Source organism: Acanthochromis polyacanthus, chromosome 14 (genome assembly GCF_021347895.1).
Source record: "Acanthochromis polyacanthus isolate Apoly-LR-REF ecotype Palm Island chromosome 14, KAUST_Apoly_ChrSc, whole genome shotgun sequence".
Lineage (NCBI taxonomy): Eukaryota > Metazoa > Chordata > Actinopteri > Pomacentridae > Acanthochromis > Acanthochromis polyacanthus.
Window position 1 is genome coordinate 7009951 of NC_067126.1, and position 16818 is coordinate 7026768.

The following is a 16818-nucleotide window of genomic DNA, read 5'->3' on the forward strand; positions in this document are numbered from 1 at the left end:
TTTTTGGATGCCAGAATAGGAGGAATGACATCGGCGAACGCAAATTAAAGTTTTATAGGATTCCACCGAACACTCGTGCTCAGAGGGAACGAAGACAGTTGTGGTTAAATGCACTGAGGCGAAAAGACTGGACAGAGACGATCAGCTGCAGTCAATTCCAGCCGTTTTCAGTACAAAAAATCGCTAATATTCTATTTGTAAATAAAAAATATTCAATTCAATTCAATTCAGTTCAGCTTTATTCCAGACACTGGGTTCAAATACACACACCATAAGAACAAGGACACAACAAGACACAGAAAAAAATACAATCAAAAACAATAACCCGTTAAATATGACGAGAAATACAGGGAATTTGGACGCGCATCGTGAGGTGCATTTCCTTGAAAACAACTGATTCGTGAATTATATACCGACTTCAAGACATGTTTTGGACAAAGTATTTTACTGGCTTGTGTCGTCTGGATGTCCAAGGTTGGATTATGGCCGTTTTTTGTGGAATATTTTTATCTGTGTGTAATAATGAACCCGGAAATGTGAGTCGCGCTGTGTGCGTTAAAGCCGTGTACAGAGAAAGGATGGATGGATATTCGTTGTTTGTCGGACAAGTGTGTTTATATTACCCACTGTGGTAATCACATCTGAAAGTGGTTTATACCGGCGGATTCATGAGAATCTAAGCTTTCCATCGGCGTATAGTGTTTGTATAATCGCGTTTGCAGCCTTCGGACATTCTTTAAATTCCTATGCAAATTAGTAGGTGTACCGCCAGTGGTACACTGAAGTTTAATGGGTTAAAAATGCTCGAGTTTGCAGGGCAAACTCCCAGCGCAAACTATATACTCCCAGTCCTGCTTGACTTCTCACTCCGCTTTTGCTTCCAGCATAAGCCCCGCCCACAAAAAACGTCACAATGTTTGTAAACAAATAAAGGGTCTATTATGAAATAATATATTCAAAATTTTTAATTTTTAATTTTAGCAGCCATTTATAGAACTCCGGGACCAAAAATAGGTAGAAAAAAAGTTTGCAGTAAAAACAGTCACACAAAAACAAAAAACAAGTTATTCCGTTGACAGCTTATCAGTCGTGTTTTTGTGATTCTGTCTGCAAATTCAACCCCAAAAGGAGTTATTTTGTCTCAGAAGACGCAGCTTCTTATCTGCCTGCAACACCTCATATGAAGTCCAGGCTTTTTTCTGCTACCTATCGATGTCATCAGGTAGCACGTTAGCATAGCGCCTAGCTAGCAGCTAGCCTAAAACGCAGCTTCTTATCTGCCTGCAACATCTCATATGAAGTCCAGGCTTTTTTCTGCTACCTATCGATGTCATCAGGTAGCACGTTAGCATAGCGCCTAGCTAGCAGCTAGCCTAAAACGCAGCTTCTTATCTGCCTGCAACACCTCATATGAAGTCCAGGCTTTTTTCTGCTACCTATCGATGTCATCAGGTAGCACGTTAGCATAGCGCCTAGCTAGCAGCTAGCCTAAAACGCAGCTTCTTATCTGCCTGCAACACCTCATATGAAGTCCAGGCTTTTTTCTGCTACCTATCGATGTCATCAGGTAGCACGTTAGCATAGCGCCTAGCTAGCAGCTAGCCTAAAACGCAGCTTCTTATCTGCCTGCAACATCTCATATGAAGTCCAGGCTTTTTTCTGCTACCTATCGATGTCATCAGGTAGCACGTTAGCATAGCGCCTAGCTAACAGCTAGCCTAGCTTGGCCTGTAAACAAAGAATGAGCAACGTCCTCCTTTTCGTTCCACCATTATTTCCTCACTAGAGTTGCTTCTGCTTCTGGTCACTGTACACATCGATCCAGTTGACCAATCAGAGCAGATTTAGCTTCTTCCTTGAACAGACAGGAGCTAAATTTGAGCGTTATAAACAGATGATTAAAGGATGTGCTGCGGGAAAATGCAAAATGATCAAAAATGAGGTGTTTCTTCAGGATGAAAGCATGTAAACATATTGTAGTAGACCCCGAAATGACAAAAATAAACCTGTAAATATGCAGAAAATGGGCTCTTTAAAGCCACTAATTAGAAGAAACACGAATAAATTACCAAGCCTTCTAATCTCAGGTCACCAACAAGGTAAAACTGCCCTCCTCTCCGTACGATCCACATATATCACTCCTATTTTCACAGGTGCAATCAGACGCCGCAGCAGAGGGACGGTGATCTCGTTAAACGATATGCAGATTTATTCAGCATTTGCATATCAATCAGTTTGGCGTCGTCGAGGTGATAATAAGGGAGCGAAAACAAGGAGATAAATAAAACAGACACACACAGGAGATGAAGGAATGAAAGGAATGTGAGCAGGAAAGATATTTAAAGACAGAGAGGGAAGGTTAACAGCTCACCTGCTGCTCAGGTAAACGGTGTCATTTCCACACTTTACGCTTATTTTACTGCTCCGTTTGTGGTTTGTTTTTCTAGACCGTTTATTTTGAGTGTCACAGTGATATAATTTATTAAAGATTTATCAGCATTTCAGGTGCAGTTTTGTCATTTCTGCACATTTTGCAGGATTTTTGATTATATTATAAGATGAGAATGAGAAGTATACACAAAACAATCACAAAGAGACATGAAAAGAACAGAAAAATACACACAACCACAAAGAGACATAAAAAGAGGAGAAAAATACACAAAATCACCACAAAGACACACAAAACAACCTCAAAGAGACAAAAAAACAAACACAGAGACACAAAACCACCACAAAGAGACACAAAAAGACGAGAAAAATACATAAAACAGCACAAAGAGACACAAAAAGATGAGAAAAATAGGCAAAATCACCACAAGGAGAAACAAAAAGATGAGAAAAATACCCCAAATCACTACAAAGATACACAAAAGACGAGAAAAATACATAAAACAGCAAAAAGAGACACAAAAAGATGAGAAAAATACCCAAAATAACCACAGAGAGACAAAAACATGAGAAAAATACACAAAACCACCACAAAGAGACACAAAAAGCGGAGAAAAATACACAAAACAACCACAGAGACACAAAACAACAAGAAAAATACACAAAATCACCACAAGGAGACACAAAAAGATGAGAAAAATACGTAAAATCACCACAAAGAGACACAAAAAGATGAGAAAAATACAAAAAACAACCACAAAGAGACACAAAACGATGAAAAAAATACACAAAATCACCACAAAGAGACAGAATTTTTTCTCCACCATTCATTCCGAGTGTCACTGATATAATTGATTGAAGACTTATGAGCATTTCAGTTGCAGTGTCGTCATTTTTGCATGTTTTTCGGGATTTCTGATGATATTTTCAGACCCCACTAGGCGTCCATTCCCCCTCGGTGACAACATCCTGGTCCATCCTGTCTGCAGAGAGAAGCTGGGCTGGTTCATTCCAGTCTGGGCTGCTTTGGCGAGGAACACTCCATGCCATATGGGCCTCTCTGGCTCTGACACACTGTACTCTTCACTTGGCTGAACATTAAACAGCAGCCAGTCACTTTCTGTTCACACTGAGCTCCACTACCGACAATTTATTTAATGCTTTAATGTCCTTCAAATGAGTTTCTTGCAATTTTTTTACTCGTTTATCCAGCAAATAACAGAAAATTGCATCACTTTGCATGGTGTTGTAGTCTTGCTGATTTCTTAATTTTGTATTTTTTCAGGCTGTGAGCGGAACTGACCGCCCACTAAACAATAACTGTCTGATTATGGCTCAGCTCATCTGTGAACGTGGAGCTACTGTTAAAATGATATGCCGGCTCTCATTAAACAACCATAAAACACCAAAATGAGACAGAAAATCCACAAAGAGACACAAAACAACCACAAAGGGACACAAAAATAACACTAAAAGACCACAAAAATGCACAAAACAACCACAAAGAGATGCAAAACACCCACAAAAACATCACAAAAATACACAAAACAACCACAAAGAGACATAAAAGACCACAAAGGGACACAAAAATACCACTAAAAGACCACAAAACTACACAAAACTACCACACAGAGACACAAAACAATCCCAAAAAGATCACAAAATACACAAAACAACCACAAAAAGACCACAAAATACACAAAACAACCACAAAAATACACAAAACAACCACAAAAAGACCACAAAAATACGCAAAACAACCACAAAAATATACAAAACAACCACAGAGACCACAAAAATACACAAAACTACCACAAAAAGACCACAAAAATACACAAACAACCACAAAAAGACCACAAAAATACACAAAACAACCACAAAAATACACAAAACAACCACAAAGAGACCAGAAAAATACACAAAACAACCACAAAGACACACAAAAAGATGAGAAAAATACACAAAACAACCCCCCCCCGCAAAATACACAACACAACCACAGAGACACGAAGACCACAAAAATACACAAAACAACCACAAAAATACACAAAACAGCCACAAAGAAACACAAAAATACCACAGAGACATGAAAATACTACAAAGAGATACAAAAGGCTGAGAAAATGCACAAAGCAACCACAAAAAGACTCAAAATAGTCACAGAAAGACCACAAAAAATACACAAAACGATCGTAAAGAGACACAAAACAACCACAAAAATACACAAAACAACCATAAAGAGACACGGAGCAACCACAAAAATACACAAAATAACCATAGAGACGCACAAAGTGGTCACTTTTGACTGTTTTCTTTAAGTTCACACACCTTTAATACGTTAAATGATCACATAGTTGAATTCAGCAGCAAGTTATTTGGTTCTGTATGATCTGTTAGTGACACTTTACAAGCCTGGAACACTTTATACCAAAACATAAACCCTGTATGATGTAATTTGCTTTAATTCTGATTGGCTGATGCACTGATTCATTGCTGTCGTTGGGGTGATTGAGTTTTGTCGAGCTGTTATCGGCTCTTTGTGTTGCTTCTTTGTTCATGGTCGCTTTTACTGCTTTTGTTTCCCTGTGGGTTTGTGTTGCTTCTTACCCTTTATTTAGAAAGGTCAGTGTGTGTGTGTGTGTGTGTGTGTGTGTGTGTGTGTGTGTGTGTGTGTGTGTGTGTGTGTGTGTGTGTGTGTGTGTGTGTGTGTGTGTGTGTGTGTGCAGTAAATCGTGCGTCGGTTTTATTAGTGACTCTCATTCCCGGTGGGTGGGAGGGCTGAAGTGATGTCATGGTTCAAACCTGAACAGATCTGAGCAACAGAAACACATTTACCTCGTTAAGACATTTCCAAGAGCCCCGATGCAGGAAGCTAATGATGAACTCTGCTTTCTGTTTCTGCAGGGACGTTTGGACGTGAACGGTGGCTGCAGCGGCTCAACAGTGAGTTCATCTTGACTGTCTTTTGTAATGCTAATTTATAGAGTCTGCTGTACCTGAATCTGACATTAACGACCACATCTCTGCTGACAGCTCCTCCTTGTTGTTGCGTTTCACAAGTTTGTAGTCCAACCATCATGTGGTCTCATTATCCTCCAGTACAAACATTTATTAGCTTGAATGCTGGGTTTGTTGTGCAGCTGTTCACCTTTGTAGCACTTTGGAGAGTTTTGATGGCAAAAGCTCTGAAAATGGCAAACTCTTGAGATGCTAGAATAGCAAGTATGTATATTTTTTCTAGTTTTGTGTCACTGTTGCTGTTATAATCATCGCAGTAATGTGATGTGGCAGCACCTGAGTGTCAGGTTTCGTGCAGAACTGCAATTTTCTGTGGCAAAAACTTCTGCAAATGAAGACGTATGTGAGGCTGTTCATGTTCTGCTCATGTGTGTATTGTGTAGTTTTGTTGCTTTGGTTATTTCATAAGATTAAAGCGTTAAGTCATGTAGCCGCGTTCTTTAAATGCTTAAACTGAGAAAACGTGATGTTGCAGCACCTGAGTGTCGGGTTTAATGCAGAACTTCACCGTTTTCTTTCAGCAAAGCTCTGCAGATGAACATGTATGTGCGGCTGTTCATGTTCTGTGCATGCCTGCATCATGTAGTTTCTTTCTTTTGGTTATTTTATAGGATTAAAACATTAAATAATGTCGCTTTTAGTTTAGTTTTCGCAGTTTAAAAAGGTAGATGAAATCATATATTGAAATCGCATCCCTTGTTACCTTTTCAGAGGTCTGTTCACAGATGACTTAAACTTTAGCAGTCATTTATAGAACTCTGGGATGCTAGAATCATAAATACATATTCTTTTTGTATTTTGTTGTTGCTGTTTCACTGTTAAAACTGTAACAGTAATGTGATGCTGCAGCCCCTGAGTGTCAGGTTTAGTGCAGAACTGCATTTTTTTCTTTGGCAAAACTTCTGCAAATGAATGCGTATATGAGGCTGTTCCTGTTCTGCTCATGTGTGCATTGTGTAGTTTCTTTCTTTGGTTATTTTATAAGATTGAAGTATTAAACCATGTAGCTGCATCCTTTAATACTGTCACATTAATGTGATGTTGCAGCACCTGAGTGTCAGGTTTAGAGCAGAACTGCATTACAGAGCTCTGCAAATAAAGATGGATATAAGGCTGCTGACGTTGAGCAGTCAGACCATGTCCACATGTACAAGAGTTTTATTTTAAACACTGCTTTTTCTGTGCCTTTTGTTGTATTTCACTACAAGCAAACACAATTTTAGGTCACTAGAAGACTTTTTGGGAAACTTTCTTGTAGCTTAATCGCTGAGATGCTCAGTTTGTTGTGCTGTTTGTAGCTGAACTAATTAACATACGCAGCATGACCAGCCGTGTCTAAAATGCCTTTTTATGTGTACTTTGAAGTATCTTATCGAAAAAGTCAACGCAAACTGTTAAAATAATAAAAGAAAATCTAATTTCGCAAACAAAAAAAAAAGCTCACTTGAGGGGGTTTTTGACTTTTTTAAAAAAGCTCATAGCAAGTAAAAAAATTACTCTGGGAGAATTATCTCCATTTTTCCTCTCGTTCATACCAAAAATTAGTTTCTTTTTTCTTGTTCAAGATTTATATATTTATTTATGTTTAGCAATTGGCAGCTCTTCTCCACACTCATCTCTCTGCTTGCTGCATACACTGCCTGCAGTTCAGCTGAAAACTCACTGAATTTTCAATTTGTGACCGTCGGTTGCAACTGAGTCAAAAACAGCTTCACGGTTATGAGAGGGAGTCGAGAATTTTTTCTTTTTGACAGAATCTATTTAAAGCAAATAGTGTAAGTTTTGGAGATTATTTAATATGACACATGTAGAATAAAGTGATCTGGATGTTAAGAAACTGAATGGGATGTCACACATGAGGAGTTCGAGATAATTAGATCAAAAAACTGAAAATCCAACATTTTTTGCTGTTTTTACTGCTTGTAGCTCTGATGAGAGGTGTGATTGTGGTAACTGCTTATTAAAGATAACTTGCCTCAAGGGTTAAAAGTACTAAAATATGACACAAGGAGCTTTTTATTACTGTCTGCAGTTGCAAATACACTCTTTTTATTTGATTGATTTGGGGCACAGTTAACATATTAAGTCATAAATGTTATTCTATATGCTGTAATGGCAGCTAAACCCACATACTAATGTGTGTCAATGCCACTGCAGATGGCCTGTGTCATGAACAGATTTCGGTGGTTAACTTGTATTTTCATGCTAAAGCAGTGGAAAGAGATGAAAAGAGGCGCAGAGACTTTGGCTTTTGGTGTTTGTGACCAACAACTATTTCTTGGCCTGAGTTGAAGGTTTCCAGAGGAGGAGCTGCTCGGATGAGAAAGCCGGTAAAGTACTGTGAAACGACGATCCGAGGAGGAGTTGTTTTCTTTGTTTTCTTTCTTTTGTTTGTTTTGTTGACTCTCTGCTCTGCCGTTGTTTGCTGATGGACTCCGACAGACGGAGGCGATGAAGACGGACTGAAGTTGAGGCCCGTTTGACTGCAGCCCAGACAGGAGTTTACAGTAATCTGAGCATCAACACTGGAAATCTGTCTAGAATCTGATGCGCTGATGTGACTCATATTGTCGTCAGCTTCGGCTGCTTTTGCGGGAGTCTCTCAGGTCAAGAGTCAAATGTGGCTTTTAGCTAAAGAGCCTGGAAGAGTTCACGGTCAGGATTCGTCAGAAAAGCCTGAGGTGCTGCAAGGGAATAGTTGGATAGTTTGCATGACTGCAGGTTTCCGTGCACGAGATAAAAAGTGTTGCATCAAGAAAAGCTGCAGCCTCTCATGGTGTTTCTACTCATTCTGACTTTGTTCTTGTTTGTCCATCCGATATATCGATCTCCTGATTTGCAAACTTGTCTTCAAACTTGCAGTGCAGAGCTTTTGTCTCCCCCTTCTGGCAGATAATAATCACACAACAACTCCTGAATCATATTGAAGCCATAAATTGAAGGTTTTCTTTCAGGCTTCTTCTGTCTGCAGCATCAGAATCTTTTCTTGGATGCTTCCTCACTTTTTCCATCATCCTCCTGGATGCTGTTGCCCACTCTGCTTACGTTTGCCCCATTTTTCAGCTCCAGCAAGTCTTTTCTTTTTGATATAAAATGCATCACTACCAGTCCAGGAACACAGTATTTACACAGCATTGGTTGCTTTTCAAACACTATTACTTACCTCTTAAATACAGCAAACTAAGACAAATAATTCAACAAAAGAGGTCAGAAAAATGTGTTGTTTTTTTAAACTGTCGTATATTTCTCTATGTTTCTCAGTCTCCCCTTCCAAAAACAAATCGGTCGACATTAGAGCCAACATGTTCTGTTTGATTCTACGAAGATGTAGGAAGCAAGTTTTGGCCATTGAGGGCATTAAAGGAGCTAAACCCGGACTTCTCTTTTAGATTGTTGAGGTTCAGTTGCTTTTTTACTGAAGCTCCTTGGATTACCATAACCTATTCTTCACATCCTCAGGCTCAAATAACATTATGTATGCATTCTTTTATGTGTGACATACACTCAAAGGTCACTTCATTAGCTACACCTTGCTAATAAAAGGTTGGACCCCCTTTGCCTTCAGAGCTGCCTTAATTCTTGGTGTCATACTTTCAACAAGGTGTTGGAAACATTCCTCGGAGATTTTGGTCCATACTGATATGATAGCATCACACAGTTGATGCAGATTTTCCGGCCAATCTCCCGTTCCATCACATCCCAAAGGTCTACTGGATTGAGATCTGATGACTGGAGGCAGTTGGAGTCCAGTGAACTCATGTCATGTTGAAGAAAGAAATGATTTGAGCTTTGTGACATGGAGCATTATCCTGCTGGAAGTAGCATCAGAAGATGGTCCACTGTGGTCATAAAGGGATGGACATGGTTAGGAACAACACTCAGGTATCCAAAGTAGTTTAAATCAATCCACTGGACTTAAGAAAATGAGAGGTGAAACGTCTTCAAGGAAGTCCAGTGGATTGATTTAAACTACTTTGGATAACCATGACCTGGATGAATGAGAACCTACACAGACAACACTCAGGTAGTCTGTGGAGTTGAAATGATGCTCAGTTGGTACTAAGGGGTCCGAAGTGTGCCAAGAAAATATCCCCCACACCATAACACCACCAGCAGTCTGAACTGTTAGTACAAGGCAGGATGGATCCATGCTTTCATGTCGTTTACACCAAATTCTGACCATCTGAATGCCGCAGCAGAGATCAAGTCTCATCAGATCAGGCAACATTTTTCCAGTCTTTTATTGTCCATTTTTGGTGAACCTGTGTGAATTCTAGTCTCAGTTTCCTGTTCTTAGCTGACAGAAATGGCCCCGGTGTGGTCTTCTGCTGCTGTAGTCCATTAAGGTTTGTGTTGTGTGTTCAGGATGAACATTTATCACAGTGAATGCATGGTCCTGATAATGAAGCACAGTGGCATTTCGAGAGTTGTTGTGGTCATTTTGTGTCTCTTTGTGCTTATTTCCAGTGTCTTTCTGCTTGTTTTGTGTTTCTTTGTGGAGCTTTTGCGTCTGTCTGTGCTTAATTTGTGTCTCGGTGTGGTAATTTTGTCTTTTGTGGTCATCTTTTGTCTTTTTGTGGCAGTTTTGTGTCTCTCTTAACCAGGACTACCACAGTGAAAGCATATTCCTGACAGTGAAGCACAGAGGTGGGAGTGTGATGGTATGGAGCTGCATCAGTGCAAAAAGTGTTGATGATATTTATCTTCTATTGTCCAGTTTTGGTGAGCTTGTGTGAATTGTAGCCTCAGTTTCCTGTTCTTAGCTGACAGGAGTGGCACCCAGTGTGGACTTCTGCTGCTGTAAAACATCTTCAAGGTTGTTGCATCCTCAGACATGGTAGTCTGCATTCCTTGGTTGATTATTTGACTGACTGTTGCCTTTCCATCATCTCCAACCAGTCTGCCCATTCTCCTCTGATCTCTCACATCAACAAAGCATTTTCATCCACACAACTGCTGCTCACTGGATGGTTTCTGTTTCTAAACCCTAGAGGTGTTGTTTGTGTGAAAATCCCAGTAGATCATCAGTTTCTGAAATACTCAGACCAGCCAACCAACAGCCATGCCACGTTCAAAGTCACCTAAATCCCCTTTCTTCCCCATTCTGATGCTCAGTTTGAACTTCAGCAGGTTGTCTACAAATGCATTGAGTTGTGATTGGCTGATTGGCTAATTGTGTTAACAAGCAGTTGAACAGGTGTACCCAGTGAGTGAAAATTCTTTTACCAAATTCAATGATTTTCCAACATTCTCCCGAACATTGGAGGGCTGAAATGCTCCTCCTCTGTCAGTGTGTTTGTGTGTTTACTGCAGGCTGAGAAAAGGCAATAAGGCAGGATTAGAATGGATTAATGCTGCCATCACCATCATGCATTCAGCCTTCTCCTCCCTCCACTCTTTCTCCTCCTTTCTCCTCTCCTCTTCCTTTATTCCCATCTCCTCTCCATCTCCTCTGCTGCAGTAAATTCCCTCGTTGCTCTTTTCTTCCCTTCCCTTTTCCATCCTTCTTATCTTTTCTCCTTGTATTTGCTCCACCTTTTCTCCTTCCATTTCCTCATTTTCTCCGTCCTCACCCCTCCGTCCCTTCCCCCATCATGTCCTCCATGTTTCCCTCCTCGGTGGAGACAGCGGTGAGGCAAAGGGGAGCAGCAGCAGGGCCAGAATTTACATCTTGATATATCAGTTTCCTGCAGCAGCGGAGGCGGTGATGGATGGCGTGTTGCCGGCGCCGCGGCGCTGCCATGAGTTACCGCGGTGATTACCGGCAGAGACGGCTACTCACTGGCCACTTCATCACCGTGACTGGTGGGGAGGAAGGCAAGAAAAGAGAGAGAAAAAGGAGAGAGGGGCAGAAAAACAGAAAGAGAAGTGAGAGGAGCACAATTGGAGGAGAGAGCAGGAGGAAAGGCGGCGGCGGCTTGTTGTGGCAGGAAGGAGGGATGGCATCATCGGGAGGAAAACACAGATCTGTTAGGTCAGATGGAGGTAAAAGACAATCTGAGGGGCCGAAAGATTCTGTATGATGAAGTGGGAGTCACAGGAGATAGTGGAGGTCACGGACTGGTGGAAAATCGTGCAAATGTCCCAATATCCCAGACTGTTCCTTTAAATGTGTTTGTTCTGTTTGAGGTTGTGCAGATCAGAAGTGATTGAGGCTGCAGTTTACTCTAACCCTACAAGTAGCTTCTGGATATTTGTCTCGTTCTTACTCACTGTTGTTTTAATTTATCAATTATCTGGCAATAAAAACACAGATACAGATAACTGGAAAAACATCAAATATCTGCCATGATGATCGGTCTGTGCCTAATCTCTACTTTCCATTCACTTTGTGCCATTTTGTGGAGGGGAGAACGTCTCATTTTGTTGAACAACAATTGCCTTGATGTCATTTTGGCAATTTTTAATTTGTATAGATGACACGCCTTTCAAACAAACTAGCAGGGAAAAAAAAAACAGCAAAAAATATCTAATTTTTTATCTTGTTAACACATCTACAGGGTTTCCCTGAAGTCTGGACACAGAAAATCTCATTAACTACAATTTATTTGCCTCCACAGATTAAATATGGCTTTGTCGAAAGAAAAAAAGAGTAGAACTGGTACTTCTCAGTGACAGATGGATATATAGATTAAAAAAGATTAAAAAGTTTAAAGAAACAGACAGTGTCATGGACAAACTTCGTTCTGGATGAGCAGATGATCAGCCGAAACTAAAGAATTGATCATGGCTAAAATTCATACTGGCCCCAAAATATCACATCCCTAACCCTGTCCTTCCATATGTCCGTCCTTCTCGTCCACTGAGAAGTACCAGTTCAACTCTTTCTCCTTTCAACAAAGTCATATTTAATCCATGGAGCCAAAAACATATATAGTTTGAGATTTACTATGTGTCCAGACTTTAGGGACACTCTGTATTTTGTGTTATTATATGATGGAAGACACTTAATGAACTAAATAAGCAGTCAGCGACCGTCTCAAATACTCAGATTCAGTCTTTTACAGTTTAAAACAAACCTGAGGAACATCCTGTCAGCTTTCAGGGTGGACCTTTTTGCATCGTTAATCTTCAGAATTGTTTTCCAGTTCAAATATATGCAGCTGAATTACTGGAATGATGATAGTTTTAGCAGCACCCTTGTACCATTTACACCTATATCTCAGCATATTACATTTTTAACTTTATTTGCTCCTATTTTAACCACCACATGGATGCTACTGCTGTTGTTGCTATTATTCTGTGTCCATCTGCTCTACGTGCCTTTAAATTGCCCCCAAAGAACAAATAAAGATTTTTCTAACTGAATGAATTGAGTTGCGTGAGCTGGTGTGCTGGAGCTGCAGTGAGTATTGGAGCAGTAAGTGGAGACAGAAGCTCATAGATCTACATTCTTCAGGAGCCAACAGTATAGAGTTACATCTGAGCCGTTCAAAGACATGACAGGATTATTCTCATGGAAAACATTTACCAGAGATGTGTTTTTAGGGGTTAAACCAGCAGCCGGGAGAAGCTTTTAAATCCCGGCTGCAGCCGCGAACCCTCACCTCCAGCCTTCCTGTCTCCGAGGCTCGTCCTGCGGTCGGTGAGTTCATGTCTAGACCGGCCGCTGCCTGCCATCCAGCTGAGGGAAAATCTGACATGTCCTCCTCCCTCCTCCTGCCCTCCATAAAACCTGAGGAAAAACAGATCGATGCCCGGCAGCTCGCTCTGCTCGTGGGCCTATTGAAATGGAAAGTTACGGGTCCTCGAACGTGTCGGCAGGAGGAGGGGCTGTCAGGGTTTCATCATGCAGCTTCTGCTTTTAATCCACATGCAGCCACTTACAGCTGCACATATTCTACTTTTTAAAAATTTTCTCGCTGTTTTGCTTCATTGTAAATCCAAACTAAGCCGTTACTTTTGACGTCCTTATTATCGGTGGAGATCTGTGAGCCGCTTCCTCGCAGGTTTATTTTCTAATCGCTCCATTTATTCCCTGTAAAGACTCGTCTTAATCTGAGCTGAAGGGTGGTTTCATTAAGCTGCAGAGTGTTTTAGCTGCTTGTAAATAATAAGAATTCAAAGGTCTGAGAGGCTACAAGTCTGAGAAAAAAACATTTATTTCAGACAAAAACTTAACTAACAAACTGTACAATCTTAAGGTGAAGCTGCTCGTTAGTTACAGTATATATAAATATGTATATATACAGCCATGGCCATAAGTTTGGACACAGCATGACTTCCTATGTCTGTTTTGATGTCTATTACAGAACATAACTAATATTTTTTGACAGCACCAGTTTAATTAGTCAACAAATCAACAAGGGATATAATATTATCAATAAATTCCAACAATTGGAACAACTTTGTTCCCAAAACATAATATTAGAAGAAAATAACAAAAAAATGCAGTACTTTCACAACCGAATTTGGTAAGAACAACAACATGACACCAAACTCTTTTGATGTTTTTTTAAAATATGAAACTTAATATAGTTCTCAGGAGTTGTGTACTGTATTGTAAGTGACAATTTTGTGGTATTTTCTAAGATTCACAAGCGTCATGGTACTTGTGTCCAAACTTATGGCCATGACTGTAAATACTATAAAAATGCCCTTCTGGTGAGATGCTAAACTGCATTTCGTTGTTGTTGTACTTGTACTTTCTGCAGTGTGCAATCTAATCTTGAGTACGTCTGATTTATCCTGCTTTATACTTTACTTCAGTGGGGAATGTTTTGCTCTGTAACTCAAGATGAATCCAGTCTGACTGTCTGCTGCTGCTGAGGCCAAATGAGAACAAATGATCTGATATTTCACAACAACAGTAAAGCCAAAGAGAAAGCTCACATTATTTGAATTCAGATTTATCTGTTGACCCTTTAAAAGAGCCCGACTCCAACAAAGAACTGCACACACATTGCTAAATTTCTATATTTCCATATCATACAGCACATATAAAATGTATTCACCTCTCTTTGGAACTGTTCTCCTTTTATTGCTTTTCAACATTCAGTCGTCATCAATTAAATTTAGCTTTTTGTTGAGAATTTATTTAAACAAAGACTCTTTCATGTCAAAGTGAAATCAGGTATTTATAAATTAATGTCAAGGAATGAAAAACAAAAATCTAAAATATGTGACAGCAAAAGCATTCACCTCCCTTGGAATTTTCTCCTTTTATTGCTTTTCAACATAAAACCGTTGTCAATTTGTTTTCCTTTTTTGGTGAGAAATTACTGAATTAACGACTCTTTCATGTCAAAGTGAAAACAGATTTCTAAAATTAATGTAAAGTAACGAAACATGTAAAATAGGTATTTATCTCCCTTTAATTTTTCATTCAGTCATGTTCAGTTTAATTTGGCTTTTTATGGCAAATGTTTACTTAAAGACTCCCTCATGTCAAAGTGAGAACTGATTTCAGCATTTAAATGTGTTTCTGTGGCAACATGCACTTTTATGAAGAAAAATATTTATTGCAAACTGCCCCACGTGTCCTGTTTTACCAGAATTCACTCAACATAATAGATAAAGGACAGGACATGTTGATTCACTACCGACAAACGTGTGTGAAGTGCCCTCTTTATTAGTGGTGTGTTCAGGCTTAATCCAACTTTCCAAGTGAAAATATCTGACAAAAAAACTTACAATTTTCCCATTTTTTTCTGCTGAATTTAAGAATGTGTTATCTCAGAAAAACTTTTTTTTTAATTTTGGAAAATCTAAGTTTTTTCCTCAAGATATACAGGTACTTTTTTAAATACCTGCAATTACCTGAATACACTATTGCAACCAAGTAGTGATGATTGTGAAAGAAAACTGACAACATTACTTCATTCTCAGGAGTCAAACTATGGGAAATAAATGTACTAATATTCATAGTAATCACACATGTATAGAACAAATAAATATATTAACTTGAAGAGAAATATTAGTCTTTTAGTATTGGTCTTGTTTGTGTTACAGACTTTGAAATTATGTTTTAAGATAAGATCAGCTTTTTTCATCCCGTAGAAAAATGTTTTGCCAGAGCGCAAAAAACAAAGGTTAGCGAAATATGCACAATTACAGCGAGGATAAAAATGCAATGGAAATAATTCTTAAAAAACAATAAAAAACACCAAGTGTCTAAGTGGATGCCAAGGAATAATGTCTAATAATAATTAAAAAAATAAAATAAAATAAATCACATTGTAACATTCACAATACATTATAATATAGCAAAGAATAATATAATATTCAAGGTTCTTTATTGTTATCCCAGCACACACATCAACATGAGATGGCATGAAATTACGCACTGTGATGCCAGTTATAAGCCCATAAAATTAAATAAAATATAGCAAACGACTCAAAATAGAAAGAAGTGTTTAACAGTAAAAGATATAAACAGATAAATAAATATACACATGTGCAAATTCTGCTTTTTTTTTAGTCAAAATATTGTCACTGAACATGAAACATTTCCAGTTTTTGTTACGTTTCTTTCAGGAAACATATGTAATGTCATATATAAAAGTACTTTCTGGCTGTCTGGTTGTGTGCTTGTACTTACTGCAGAGTGAAGGGGAGTCTTTGTGTGTTTTTCCCGGCTGGTGAATAATTTACTGCTGTGCGGTTCGACCTTGACGTGTCCTCTGCGGTCTGAACGCTGAGGTTACTGCATTTTACTCCTCTGTGAACATTTTCTCTCGCTGATCTTCGTTCGTGTTTCTCCGGTTTGGGAGGTCTGGGCTCTAAAGCTGTCTGCTTTAATACTTCACAGCGGCGGGAGGAAGAGACGGCGGTGTCACATCCATGAACGTGGTCAAGCAGAAGAACATCAACCGTGTTAGCAAACTGTCCGAGGCTCCTCTACACGTGTCTCGCCTCTGGAAAAAATGTCTTTTATGGCCACGATGCTCAACATCTGCAGTTGGATTTGGTTCATGTTTTACTGCTCACAGCTCAGAAACACCTGCAGCTGAAGCTTGTAGTGAATCTGCAGAAACACGAGATTACAGAGAGAAGCTTAACCTCGTTGATTTGTCTTGTTAATGGGGCGATGGTTTCATAGAAAAGCTCAGACAAATGACAATGTAAATGATTTGTGGCACTGATATGACACAATGGAGTAATGGTAGTAGCAGATGTGACACAAAAATAAAATAACAACATAAATAGCGCATTAAGTAACATTTTATGATAACAACCTGGTTAGGATTAAGGAAAGATCACAGTTTAGGCTGAAATAGGCACCTTGTAATATTTGGAGGCCTTCAGGATCATTATAGCCTTAAAACACAAGCAGTTGAGGTTTTAAAACTGTCCTTAAAAGCTCAAAGAAACATGTTCAAGTCTGGTGTTTTTTTGACCCGTCCATCAACCCAGACCTCCTCCCTATACCTTTCTGGCTCTATAACTATGCCAAATTACTTTTCTCTTTGC

At 39.3% G+C, this 16818-nt stretch overlaps 1 protein-coding gene across 1 annotated transcript in view; it reads left to right on the forward strand.

The window, feature by feature from the left end:
- enox1 (ecto-NOX disulfide-thiol exchanger 1) overlaps positions 1-16818 on the forward strand; it is a 168487-nt gene that overhangs the window by 41022 nt on the left and 110647 nt on the right. The window contains exon 2 of the mRNA XM_051959456.1: positions 5293-5331. The gene's annotated coding sequence lies outside the window, so the exon portion shown is untranslated. The remainder of the gene's footprint in view (positions 1-5292; positions 5332-16818) is intronic.